At 37.5% G+C, this 12,735-nt stretch overlaps 1 protein-coding gene and 1 pseudogene across 10 annotated transcripts in view; both read right to left on the reverse strand.

Moving 5' to 3' along the window:
* The window catches only part of CDK14 (cyclin dependent kinase 14), a 621,661-nt gene that overhangs the window by 566,804 nt on the left and 42,122 nt on the right, over nucleotides 1–12,735 (reverse strand). The gene's annotated exons all lie outside the window — the stretch shown is intronic.
* LOC144578374 (Golgi apparatus membrane protein TVP23 homolog B pseudogene) lies at nucleotides 4,777–5,705 on the reverse strand (annotated as a pseudogene).

The following is a 12,735-nucleotide window of genomic DNA, read 5'->3' on the forward strand; positions in this document are numbered from 1 at the left end:
GGGTTGTCTTTTATTTTTGAGTTAAGAGAGTTCTTTATATATTCTGAATACTATCGGGTATGTGATTTACAAAATTTTTATTTCTATGAATACATTTAAAATAATAATATTAAGAATGTGAAAAGACAAGTCACAGCGGCTTTCAATGGTTTTTAGTACTTTTAAAGTTGTGCCAAACATCAACAAAATCAATTTTAGAACACTGATGATTTCAAAGATCTCAAGCCACAGAAGCTTGTCTTTTCACTTTCTTAATATTATTCTTTTAAATGGATCCAGAGAAGGCCAGTCATGGTGGCTCACACCCTGTAATCCCAGCACTTTGGGAGGTCAAGGTGGGCATATCACCTGAGGTCAGGAGTTCAAAACCAGCCTGGCCAACGTGGCAAAACCCCATCTCTACTAAAAACACAAGAATTAGCTGGGTGTAGTGGTGGGCACCTGTAATCCCAGCTACTCGGGAGCTGAAGCAGGAGAACTGCTTGAACCCAAGAGGCAGAAGATGCAGTGAGCCAAGATCACACCATTGCACTCCAGCCTGGGCCACAAAGTGAGACTCTATCTCAAAAAAAAAAAGTAGCCAGAGAAACCTAAATATCATAGATATTTTATTCCCACCATATAAAACACATTAACAAGACTTTGAAAACTTACATTGTATGCTTTCCTCCTTGAAATCATATTTCATTCCTCCTCTCCATCAGAATTTCAATCTAATAAAATACATTTATTCTTAAAAGTCCTTTACTGACTTACAAATACTATCATACTTCTCTGCAACATAAAATTTCATACATATTTTAACATTTTTAAATGTCTTTGATTTCCTGTGACCACAAAACTCTAAGCTTTGATATTTTTCTTTTGAATTATCATTATTAATATTAAACAAAAAGTATATTTACTGTGATAGTTATTAAAAATAAGGAATAAATTTCATTGGTAATGAACTGCTTAACAGGGTGGGCGATAGTTAAGAGCCTTAAGATTTGTCTGGCCTCAAAACTATAAACTAGCCCTTTGATGCTCAGGACTTTGAAAACCTTGGGTCAATATACCATGGTAAGATTACAGATGGAAGAGAGTGGTTTTTTATAAAACAGAAAAGGAGATGGCAGGCTGCTCTGAGTGCAGTGGTGTTTACAACTAATTGATCACAACCAATTACAGATTTATTTGTTCCTTCTCCACTCCCACTGCTTTTGACTAGCCTTAAGAAAAGAAGAAAAGACAAAAAAATAGAAAAGGACATGGCAGAAGAAAAGGTAGGAGATACCCAAACCATGGGTGTGTTTTCAGGGATACCGATTTTCAAAAAGAATACATCACAAGGTAAGGATCTGGAAATCAACTCTCTTATAACCACTGAGGTGTACATACCTCTTGGAAAGTCTCCTTAAGTGTACATGTTCCCCAGTTGGAAGATAGCAGCTATGGAGCAGCAGTCCTTAAGCTTTTTGAGATCAAGGACTAGTTTCATGGAAAACAACTTTTCCACAAATGGGGGGTTGGGTGAGATGGTTTCAGGGTGATTCAACTGTATTACATTTATTGTGTACTTTATTTCTATTATTATTACATTGTAATATATAATAAAATAATTACACAACTCATCATAATGTAGAATCAATGGGAGTCCTGAGTTTGTTTTCCTACAACTAGATATTTGGTGATGTGTGACAGTGACAGATCATCAGGCATTAGATTATCATAAAGAGCGTGTAACCTAGATCCCTTGCATGTTCTGTTCACAATAGAATTCATGTTCCTATGAGAATCTAATACCCCCACTGATCTGACAGGAGGCAGAGCTCAGGCAGTAATGATGGCTCACCCATTGCTCACCTTCTGCTGTGCAGCCCAGTTTCTAACAGGCTATGGTACCAGTCCATGGCCCAGGGTTTGGGGTCCCCTTTCACTATGCATAATGAATTCTTGTTATTTACACAAAGTCTCTTTTGCTAACACCTCTTTCCATACAGGATAGAGTGGTACCCTATGTAGAGAAAGGAACTTACTTTCTCTAATAATTCATAATAAAATAGGATGGGTCAAAGCAGTCAAGGCAAACTGAAATAACCAAACAGGGTTGTTTTAAGCACTTGGTAAAAATACACCCAAATGCTGATTACATTTATGTTCTTTTCTATTCTTGACCCTAAAAGTTTGATGGGTTCCAATCACTTGCTACACTAGACAGTGATATATAAATAAGCCTAAAATAGCTACTTTTAAAATCTGATGTAAGCTTGACAAGAGCTCATGACTAGATTAATATTGCTTACAGTCGTCTAAATGTCACTTTGAGAAACTAAATGTTTGTGTTGATGACACCTTCCCCTAGGCATATGGCACTTCCATTAACTCCAGTGTTATCTTTGTTAGAAGCAGAAGATGCTTCATCATCTTCAGAATATTCATAATTTACAAGCCCTCTCTTTGGTCTTGATTTATAATTGTTCATAATATTGAAGGGAAAGACATCTGCACAGATGCTAGCCAGTGTGGTTTTTTTTTTCAAATTATTATCTATTTCAAAGAACAAAGTGTTCTCTTTGAAACAAATATTTAACAGCAATGATCTAAATTTTAGATTAAAATGTCACCTTACAAAGTTTAACATTATGAAAAATATGCTAAACTAAATTTTATAATGGCAATCTTGAGTGACTCTGAGAAACTTTACAAATATGAAATCATTTAAGAATAGAAATTCATAATATTCATTAATTTCATCCAACAAGCATTTAATAAAAACTAATCTTACATAAGATCCTGTGATAGAAACTGAAAGAATAAACACACTTGGGCCCTTGAAAAGATTCTGATAGCCAAACTGACACCATCAAATACACAAAGAATTTATAAGGGGAATCGTGATTTAAATATTTATCCCCAAACTTAGTTGTCATCATTCAAAAATATTCTCTAGGAAACCAATCACTTATAAAATCAGTGTAGCACTTAAACAGTCCTCCTTGCCTGCCCTCACCACCAATGACATTAAAATGCAAACAAATCAACTACCAATCTTGTAAAATAGACAATATTCCGTAAGACGGATGAAGATCTCCAGGGAAAGCAAGCTGCCATGTTGTGAAGGCTGCTTTGGAGAGGCCCAAAGAGCAAGGAACTGTCTCTGTCCAACAGCCAATGAGGACCAGAGTCCAATAAATACGCATAACTAAGCTTGGAAGTGGATCCTTCCCTAGTCAAGCCTGGGGCATTAAATGAATTTATAAATGGATGTAAAGCATGTAGAACAATTTTGGCACCTAGTAAAAGCTTAATACAAAAAAAAAAAGACTGATGAAAGTAATTCTGGAAACCTGCTTAAATCACAAATATGACCACAAAAAATAAGGCTCCCAGGATCCTCTTCATAATTATCCATGAAAAAGAAAGACAACTACAATTTTATAGATGCTTTAAATAAGAATAAAGTATATATGAAATTTCAAAAAAAACTTAGAAAAATAAAAATAAATAAATAGGATCCTCTTTATGATTATGCTTATGCAAAGGATAGTGTATTATTTTTCCATGAAAAATCCTTACCAAATTCATTTGTCTTTTTCCTAATAATCAGTATATACTTGCAAATAAACACTAGGACAAACTTTATTTTGATGATTATCTATTTATTTTCTAAAAGACTCAATTCTAATCAAACTTTCTATGTATATTAACCATAAATTTTTGATTTTCATTTTTTTGTTCTATAAAAGCAGTTTTACACAAATGTAAAGTTTTATACCTTCACAGCTACTAGTCCAATAAAGACACTTATTCAATTAAACAAAACATTTTTTAAATATTTTAACAAAGCACAAATATATTCACAACATAATCTGCTAAAGACTCCAACAACATTTACAGTACCTGCAACAGAATCTACAGATGCCTACAATAATCTGTAGTTTACAGTTACATCTACTGCTATAAGAAATATCATTAATACAAATGCATGATTTACAATATGCCCATCATACCAAGAAAAAAAGATTTATAAAATAAAATATCTTTTAGGCATTTATTATGCCCAGTATTTAAATGATTATCCTCATTATGACATAAAAATAATGCTCTTTTAGTGGTAAAAGATTTTATTAGCTCAAGGACCACTGAAGAGCTTCCAGGAGGCTCTATAGTAAAATTTTCCTATCCTTTCTGCAAAATAAATAGAACACTAGCAATCTCTGTGTATTCCTTAAACATAAACTATGATGATTCCATTCATATTAATTGGGCCTTAAGTAAATGACTTGTTACAAATAAAAATAAACAATATCTTAGAAACTAACACCACTGACCCAAATTTGGTTTTTAGTTGTTTGCATACCTAAGAAATTTTACCATGAAGTGCATATTAAAAATTAACAATTATTTCTAACTTATGCATAAGCCAAAATGCTCACTCTTACCATGGAAACAAAATTTACTTCTGAAAATATTCGACATAAATAATATGTAACCATATAGAGCTTTGAGATAGACTAACATCCTCCCATCTTCTATGGCCCAAAATGCAAAGGTCTCCATACTTATATACACATTTTCATTAATTTGGGATATATTGATGTTATATGACTGTGGACATACCTATGTACACTATAAAACTTTTTTATTTTTGAGACAGAGTCTCACTTTGTCATCCAGGTTGTAGTGCAGTGACGCAATCTCAGCTCACTGCAACCTCCACCTCCTGGATTCAAGAGATTCTCCTGGCTCAGCCTATCAAGTAGCTGGGACTACAGGCATGTGTCACCAAGCCCGGCTAATTTTTGTACTTGTAGTAGAGACAGGGTTTCACCACATTGGCCAGACTGGTCTCAAACTCCTGACCTCAGGTGGTCCGCCCACCTTGGCTTCCCAAAGTGCTGGGATTATAGGCGTGAGCCACTGCACCCAGCCTGTAAAACAAATTTTCACAATGTTTCTAGTGACAACGTATTTTCTAGCCCCAACTGCTGGAAAGAAAATAAAAACTTAATATAAAAACTAATTTTCCCTTTTTTTAATGAGTAAACTTTTAAGTGGAAAAATTGGGCACTAAAAGGTTCTGAGTCAAAAATGTCTTCAATTGTTCTCCAATGTAATAAAACATATAAGCAAGCTCTCTCTAGTCTGGAATTCAGATCATCTTTACTGTTTTGTCTTAGAAACTGCTTTCCAGGGTACAAGACAGCCACACTGCTGAAATTCCTTCTACTGCCCACTTTATACCTGATGTAATCATATAGGTTGGCATCTTGCAGCACCACACCCCTGATAATCACTGCCAACCACTTTACTCCAAAAATAAAGAGGGCATTAAAGGCAATTACCATCCACAGCACTGAACAGGCAATAAATTCCAACTAAAAGATCCTTGATTCAGCCTCTGAGACAGTTTTGTTATCTTGAGGGAATGCCTTCCTGGACTCACAGTGGCTCTTCCTGGACACTCAACGATTCTTCCCATTTTCATCAATGTGATTCCAACAATGCAGGCCCATCATTAGTCTGTGACAGTCTTCAATGCCCCAAAATCACATGACAGCAAGAGAATTGTCACCATATAGGCAGTAAAGCTGCTGCTGAGCAATTCACAGAGAAAATGGATTATAACTGCCTGGACTCAAAAGAGTAAATAGAAAAATTATGCTATTCGGTGTCTGATTATTTTGGTCTATTGTTTTTAACCCCCTATTCTGAGAACCATTTTTGATCCACTAAGTTGTCTTCTCTTCTGCAGTGAAAGATGAAACATGTTCAGTGTCATCATTACTGTCCTGCTGCAACATGGTGGCCATGTACTAGCTCCTTGATCTTCACCTTAAATGGATTCACCTTCAGTGACCTTTTTCCAGTGCCATTTACCCTTGAGCTTCCTATATCTTTCTAGTTCCAATTAATGAGCAGCATTCTAGCCACACCTAAGCAGACTAAAATCATGTGCTTGAAGGGACTTTCTGTTGTGAAGCCTGGTAACCCAGTCCCCAAGAGCTTTTCTTAGTACCAACTGCGTACACCATGTACTCTTCTTTTGCCTTTGAGCTTTGTGGCCCACTCCAAGCCAACTGTTAAACAAGACACAAAAGTCTCTCCAGTTTATAAGTCTTCAGAAGTTTGGTTATTAATCACTCAGAAACAGATAAACATGGAACCGTCAAAAAAAAAAAATCCTTACAATAGTGTCCCGTAGTCTTAGGATCTTAACTGCTTCCTAGAAAGCTAAAACACACTCTGCTTTTATTCACTCATTAATACTACCCCACCACCACTACCACAATTCCCCATTATATTTCCTATAAATGTGTATTAGTGCAAGTATATATATAATACTGCAAACATCATTGCTACTGCTGATGGAATTTGCCAAAATGATAGACGTTACTTTGTAACGTTACTAATAAATCAAAGTACAATTTTTAAAGTACTCAGCAGCTGCAGTTCTGAAAATTTCAGAATACAGTCATGTGTTGCATAACAACATTTCAGTCAACAACAAACTGCATATACAATGCTGGTCCCATCAGACTATAGTATCATATTTTTATTGTGTCTTTCCTAGGTTTAGATATACAAATACTTACCATTGTGTTACAACTACCTACAGTAACATACAATACAGGGAACCCAGGAACAATAGGCTATACCATATAGCTTAGGTGTGCAATAGGCTATATCATCTAGGTGCGTGTAAATATACTGTGATATGTGCACAGCAACAAAACTGCCTCATGACACATTTCTCAGAATGTGCCCCCATCATTAGTGATACATGACTGTATATTAAAACTTGATATATATAAATATAATTGTCTTTAAATGTTAAATATGGAATTGGGTTTTTGGTGTGTGTGTGTGTGTGTGTGTGTGTGTGTGTGTCTGTGTGTCTGTGTGTGTTTGTTTAGACAGAGTCTCGCGCAGTTGCCCAGGCTGGAGTGCAGTAGCACAATCTTGGCTCACTGCTACATCCACTTCCCAGGCTCAAGCAATTCTCGTGCCTCAGCCTCCCAGGTAGATGTGATTACAGGTGCATGCCACCACACCTGGCTAATTTTTGTATTTTAAATAAAAACGGGGTTTCACTATGTCGGCCAGGCTGGTCTCCAACTCCTGGCCTCAAGTCATGCACCCACCTCAGCCTCCCAAAGTGCCGAGATTACAGGTGTGAGCCGCCACACCCACCTGAGTTAGGCTTTTGGTTCAGGTGATTACAAACAGGTTTTTCATCAATTTAATCTCCAATGGGGACATTCAAAAGATTTTGCAAATGCACTAAACAGGCATTCACTTGGTTAGCTGTTCTATATACTACAGAATGTCTAGCACCCTGCCCACCAAACACCAGGACACTCCATTCTTTGGGACAACTGGTTAGTTCCCACCAATTTCCAAAACACTCCATTAGGGGGCAGTACCACTCCTACTGAGATCCACTGAATAAAACCATCCTAAAGTATTGACTAGAGACCCACAGACACCAGACCCAATGCTAGTTAGACAATAGGGACAAAGTGATTAAAAATACAGATCCAGAGTGAGAGCTTAGAGCACAGTGGAGAAAATGACATTAAACAACTATCCAAGTATTTATATAAATGCAAAATACTATAAATGCCATGAAAGCAAGCTAGAAATTGCTAATTTAGATGGTGAGTTGGCATCAGACTTGAGGAGTTTGTGGAATACTAAAATTGTATTATTTTATTAACTTGGAGACATAAATAGGGTTGGCAGTGTTTTTACTGTGCCATGAAAGGTCATTTAAAAATATTAACAATAACTAGCATTTGTAATCACCATAGTAGCAAGAAGGCAGTAAATAAATTATCTCTGGACTTTAAATATATATATATATACATATATATATAGTTATATATATTTTGAGATATATATAGTTATATATATTTTGAGATTATATATAGTTATATATATTTTGAGATACATATGTGTGTGTGTGTGTGTGTGTGTGTGTGTGTGTGTGTATATACATATAAAACAAAAGAGTTCTTTTACCTTGGTGGAAAACCTCACTACATTTTTTTCATTGTTTTTGCTGCAGGCTGGTATAAGATGGCAGCATTTTGCTGTCATATACTAGATGTATGTGTGGTCTCTGGACCAGAAGCATCAACATTACCTGAAAGTTTGTGAAAAATGCAAACTTTCAGGCCCCATCTCAGACCTACTACATCAGATCTCAATATCTCTCTCTCTCTTTTTCTCTCTCTCTCTCTCTCTCTCTCTCTCTCTCTTTAAGAGTCAGGGTCTCCCTCTGTCACCAAGGCTGGAGTGCAATGGTGGGTGTGATAATAACTCATTGCAGCCTGCATCATCTGGACTCAAATGATTCTCCCTCCTTGAGTCTCCTGAGTAACTGGGACTACAGGCACACAACCCATGCCTGTCTAAGTTGTTATATATATTAGAGACGGGGTGTCTCACTGTTTCCAGGGCTGGTCTCAAACTCCTGGCCTCTACGGATCCTCCTGCACCAGCCACCCCAGTCACTGGGATTACAGGCACGAGCCACTGTACCTGGCCCAAATCTCATTTTAACAAGATCCCCAAGTGATTCACATCCACATTAAAGTTTGAGAAGCACTGTGGCAGAATAGATCATATGGACCATCAATGGCTGAAATTCAGCCATAGCCATCTACATTTAAGAATCAGTAATGACCTTTAACACTTGAAAGTGATTCAGGAATCCTGGAAAAATCAGGGTGAAAGATGAAACAGAAAGCACACAAGCTGCTATAACAAAAGTATCTTGTAGTGGGAAGGAAAGCAAACAAGCTAAAACACTAAAAATCATCTTTCTGGCCAGGCACGGTGGCTCACACCTGTAATCCTAACACTTCGGGAGGCTGAGGCAAGTAGATCACTTGAGTCCAGGAGTTCAAGACCAGCCTGGGCAACACAGCAAAACTCTATCTCTACAAAAATATAAACAATGCTAGGCATGGTGGCACACACCTGTGGTCCCAGCTACTCAAGAGGCCAAGGTGGGAGAATCGCTTGAGCCTGAGAGGTCAAATCTGTGGTGAGCCATGATTGAGCCACTGCACTCTGGACTAGTAGACAGATGAAGATCCTGTCTCATAATAATAATTGAGAAGAAGAAAAATGAAGCGCTAATCACAAACAAAAAGCATTCACAGCTTTGTAATAGACTTTAGGAGCATAAAACTGAGCCGTGGGGCTCCTATATGGGAGAATGCATCCAGGGATTTCGCTAAATGCCGAGTCTTGTCCTAACTGCTACTCCTGCCACAAGACAAAACAATTTTTGTCACTATTAGTCAAGAATTCAGCCTACTATTTCCGTGACTTCAATAGTGCTTGTTTAGGTGCTACAGTTAAAGTCACGGTCTGAGATCATAATCCCACAATTAGTTTTTCAAACTAAGGAACTCTCTCTAGAAATGTATTAATTATGAGCAAAGACATGAGGCCAGATTCATGTCTCTTTTCTAGGCCACTTCGATGGGAAAATAATTGCCAGTACAACGCAGCGCCTTTTATAGAAAGAAGAAAAGTTACAGTAGAGATCTGTGCTAGCCGGGCACAGTGGCTCCTGTCTGTAATCCCAGCACTTTGGAAGACCAAAACAGGAGGATTGCTTGAGCCCAGGAGTTTGAGCACAGCCTGGGCAACACGGCAAGACCTCTGTCTCTACAAAACATTTTAAAAACTTAGCCAGATGTGGTGGCATGCACCTGTAATCACAACTACTTCAAAGGCTGAGGCGGGAAAATCACTTGAGCTTGGGAGGGTGAGGCTACAGTGAGCCATAATTGCACCACTGCACCCCAACCTGGGCAAAAAGGGAGACCCTGTGGCAAAAAAAAAAAAAGAAAATCAGTGTTGACCAATAAGGTAGCCACTAGCCACATGTGGCTAATGAGCACCTGAAATGTGGCTAGTCTAAATTAAAATGTATAATAAAATACACAAGCAGATTTATTAAACAATCAAAAAAGAGTAAAATATCTCAATAAGAATTTTTATGTCCAAATTATATTTTTTATATATGGGGATATAGGGTTTTCAAAGTATAATAAAAGTAAAGTCGTCTGCTTCTTTTACTTTTTGGGTTTTTTTTTTTTTTTGAGACTATGTTTCATTCTATTACCCAGGCTGGAGTGCAATAGTGCAATCGTAGCTCACCTCAGCCTCAAACTCTGGGCTCAAGTGATTGTCCCACCTCAACCTGTGGAGTAGCTATGTCTATATGACAGGCACACACCAAACCTAGTTTTTTTTTTTTTTTTTTTTTTTTGGTAGAGACAAGGTTTCACTATATTGCCCAGGCTGCAACTCCTGGCCTCAAGCCATCCTCCCACCTCAGCCTCTGAAAGACCTAGGATTACAGGCCTGAGCCACAACACCTGGGTTCTTTTACTTTTTTTTCAAATCTGGGCAGCCGTTTCAACTGGCACCTGGAATGCCTGGGATCTTTTACTTTTTTAATGTAACTACAAGAAAAAATTTAATGACATGAAGTTTGCATTATGTATCTATTGAACAGGGCTGGCCAAGAAGCTCATTAGAATTATACATGCATCAATCTTCAGTTTAGATTATATAATCTATAGATAATTAGAGATAATCTACAGATAATCCTAGAGAATAACTGCAGAAAACAAGAATTTTGGAGATAGCCAAACAAAAAGAGGTACTTGGCAGTATTGATCTTTTTGTTTTAATAACAGCTGAGTAAGAGAGCCCTTTCAGAAATGTCTGCCTCAGGGTTCCTAAATTTATACCCAAAGAAGAGAGAAACATCAAGTATTTAATAAAAATAGAGCTGGGGGAGGAACTGATAAAAACTGAAGTGCAATCACAGTGATGACCAGTTCTCTCAGAGCCAAGGAATGTAGGGGTGGAAAAGATAAACAAATTCCACTGAAAATAGCCAATAATTTCCTGGTCTAAGACATTAAATAACTAAACCTTCCCGCCTCCAAGTAAATGGGAAAGTAAAACCACAATCCCAATACTTGTCGCAGATCAAGAATGCTGCTACCATTGGAAGTTATAGAAAGGCCGTATTGATTTGCAAAGATGTAAGTATAAATTAAAATTAACTCATAGTTCTTCTTCCATAGTACAAAGAAAAACAGAAACGCTCCCATAGGATTAAAAAGTAGATTCAGAAATCATTTTTTAAATAGCAAGACCTCCACAAACCGTGTTAAAACATCACCAACAATGGAAAATGGTACAGGGTCAGATTTACCTTGGGACTAAGACTATGAGTACAAAGCAAAGCAAAGTAGCTAAAGCCATCTCAATCTAGGCAGATTCCTCTCATTCCTGGCCCGGGAACAATCCCATCACTTAGGAAATCTGGATCTCTGCCAACCTGCTGCTTCTGTAGCATGCTGGGGGATGGGTAAAGAGGGTAGAAATGTCTGGGCAGCTGGCTTTTATCACAAAGCCTTCTCTCTTAGAAATGTATATAATGAATTTCCTAGACATGATATAACACAGTATTTTAAGTGATTAATAGTGCAAAAATATTGCATTTAAAATACATTAAAAAATGAATCTCTAAGGTATAAGAGACCAATAATTACATAAATTAAATCTGATGCAGATATTAAAATAACTGCATTTTAGTGGTTTTTGAATTGCTTTCATTAAGCTTAACCTCGAAACATCTAACTAGGAGAGGAAGAAACTAACCTATTGAAAGCTTAATGTATGTGGCAGGTACTACCTTAACTTACTCCACTTAAAAATAACTTTTTTTAGAGACAGAGTCTTGCTATGTTGCCCAGGCTGAAGGGCAGTGAAGCCATCAAAGCTCGTTTCAGCCTCGCGCTCCTGGACTCAAGCCATCCTCCTGCCTTAGCCTCCGGAGTAGCTAGGATAACAGGCATGTGTCACCATGCCTGGATAGGTTTTTTTATTATTATTTTTTAGAACTGAGGTCTTGTTATATTGCCCAGGCTTGTCTCAAGCAATCCTCCTGCCTCAATCTCCCAAAGCACTGAGATTAGGCATAAGCCACTGTGCCCAGACACAATAAACTTTTAGTAGAGAATTTACCATGAACTGTTCACTGTTTAAAGTGTTTTACATGTTTGGAAACTGCTGTGATCCTAAGAACCCTATGAGCTAAGTATTATTAGTATGCTCCTGTTAGAGATGAGGAAGCTGAGGCATGCAGATGTTAAGTATCACATAGCCAAGGAGTGTTGGAGCCTGCATATGACTGACTACAGGTTTATGACACCAGGCAGCTCGCTCCAGCATCCTGACTTACTGCCCTATGATATATGAGACTGCCTCACAGCCTTCACTCACAGATGAGGATGCTGAAGCTCAGGGAGATTAAGCAACTGTCTGTTCATGGTAACAAAGCTACTAAGTGGTGAGGCAGAGTTTCAAATCCATATCTAATGCTAAATCCTTCTCATAAGCAGCTTCCTGTTATCACCAAATCTCTGCTCCAGTTTGTAATGCTGTCAGAAATATCTCATTTTCTCCTATTCTCAGGGGGATGTTTGCTAGCCACTTCTCTCTCTTTCCTCTTAGCCAAACTACCAATACTGCCTCTGCAGTTTGAGCTGTTGGTTCTTGAGGCACCTAAAGAATACAAAATAGGATTTATGTTTCTCACTGCTATGTAAAATTAAGCATTCAGGTCCATAAATCTAGAATACAGAAACACAGAACATAGAGAACAAAATGCATTTGTCTGACTGGAAAAATTAGAAAGTGACTCATTAT

Source organism: Callithrix jacchus, chromosome 11 (genome assembly GCF_049354715.1).
Source record: "Callithrix jacchus isolate 240 chromosome 11, calJac240_pri, whole genome shotgun sequence".
Lineage (NCBI taxonomy): Eukaryota > Metazoa > Chordata > Mammalia > Primates > Cebidae > Callithrix > Callithrix jacchus.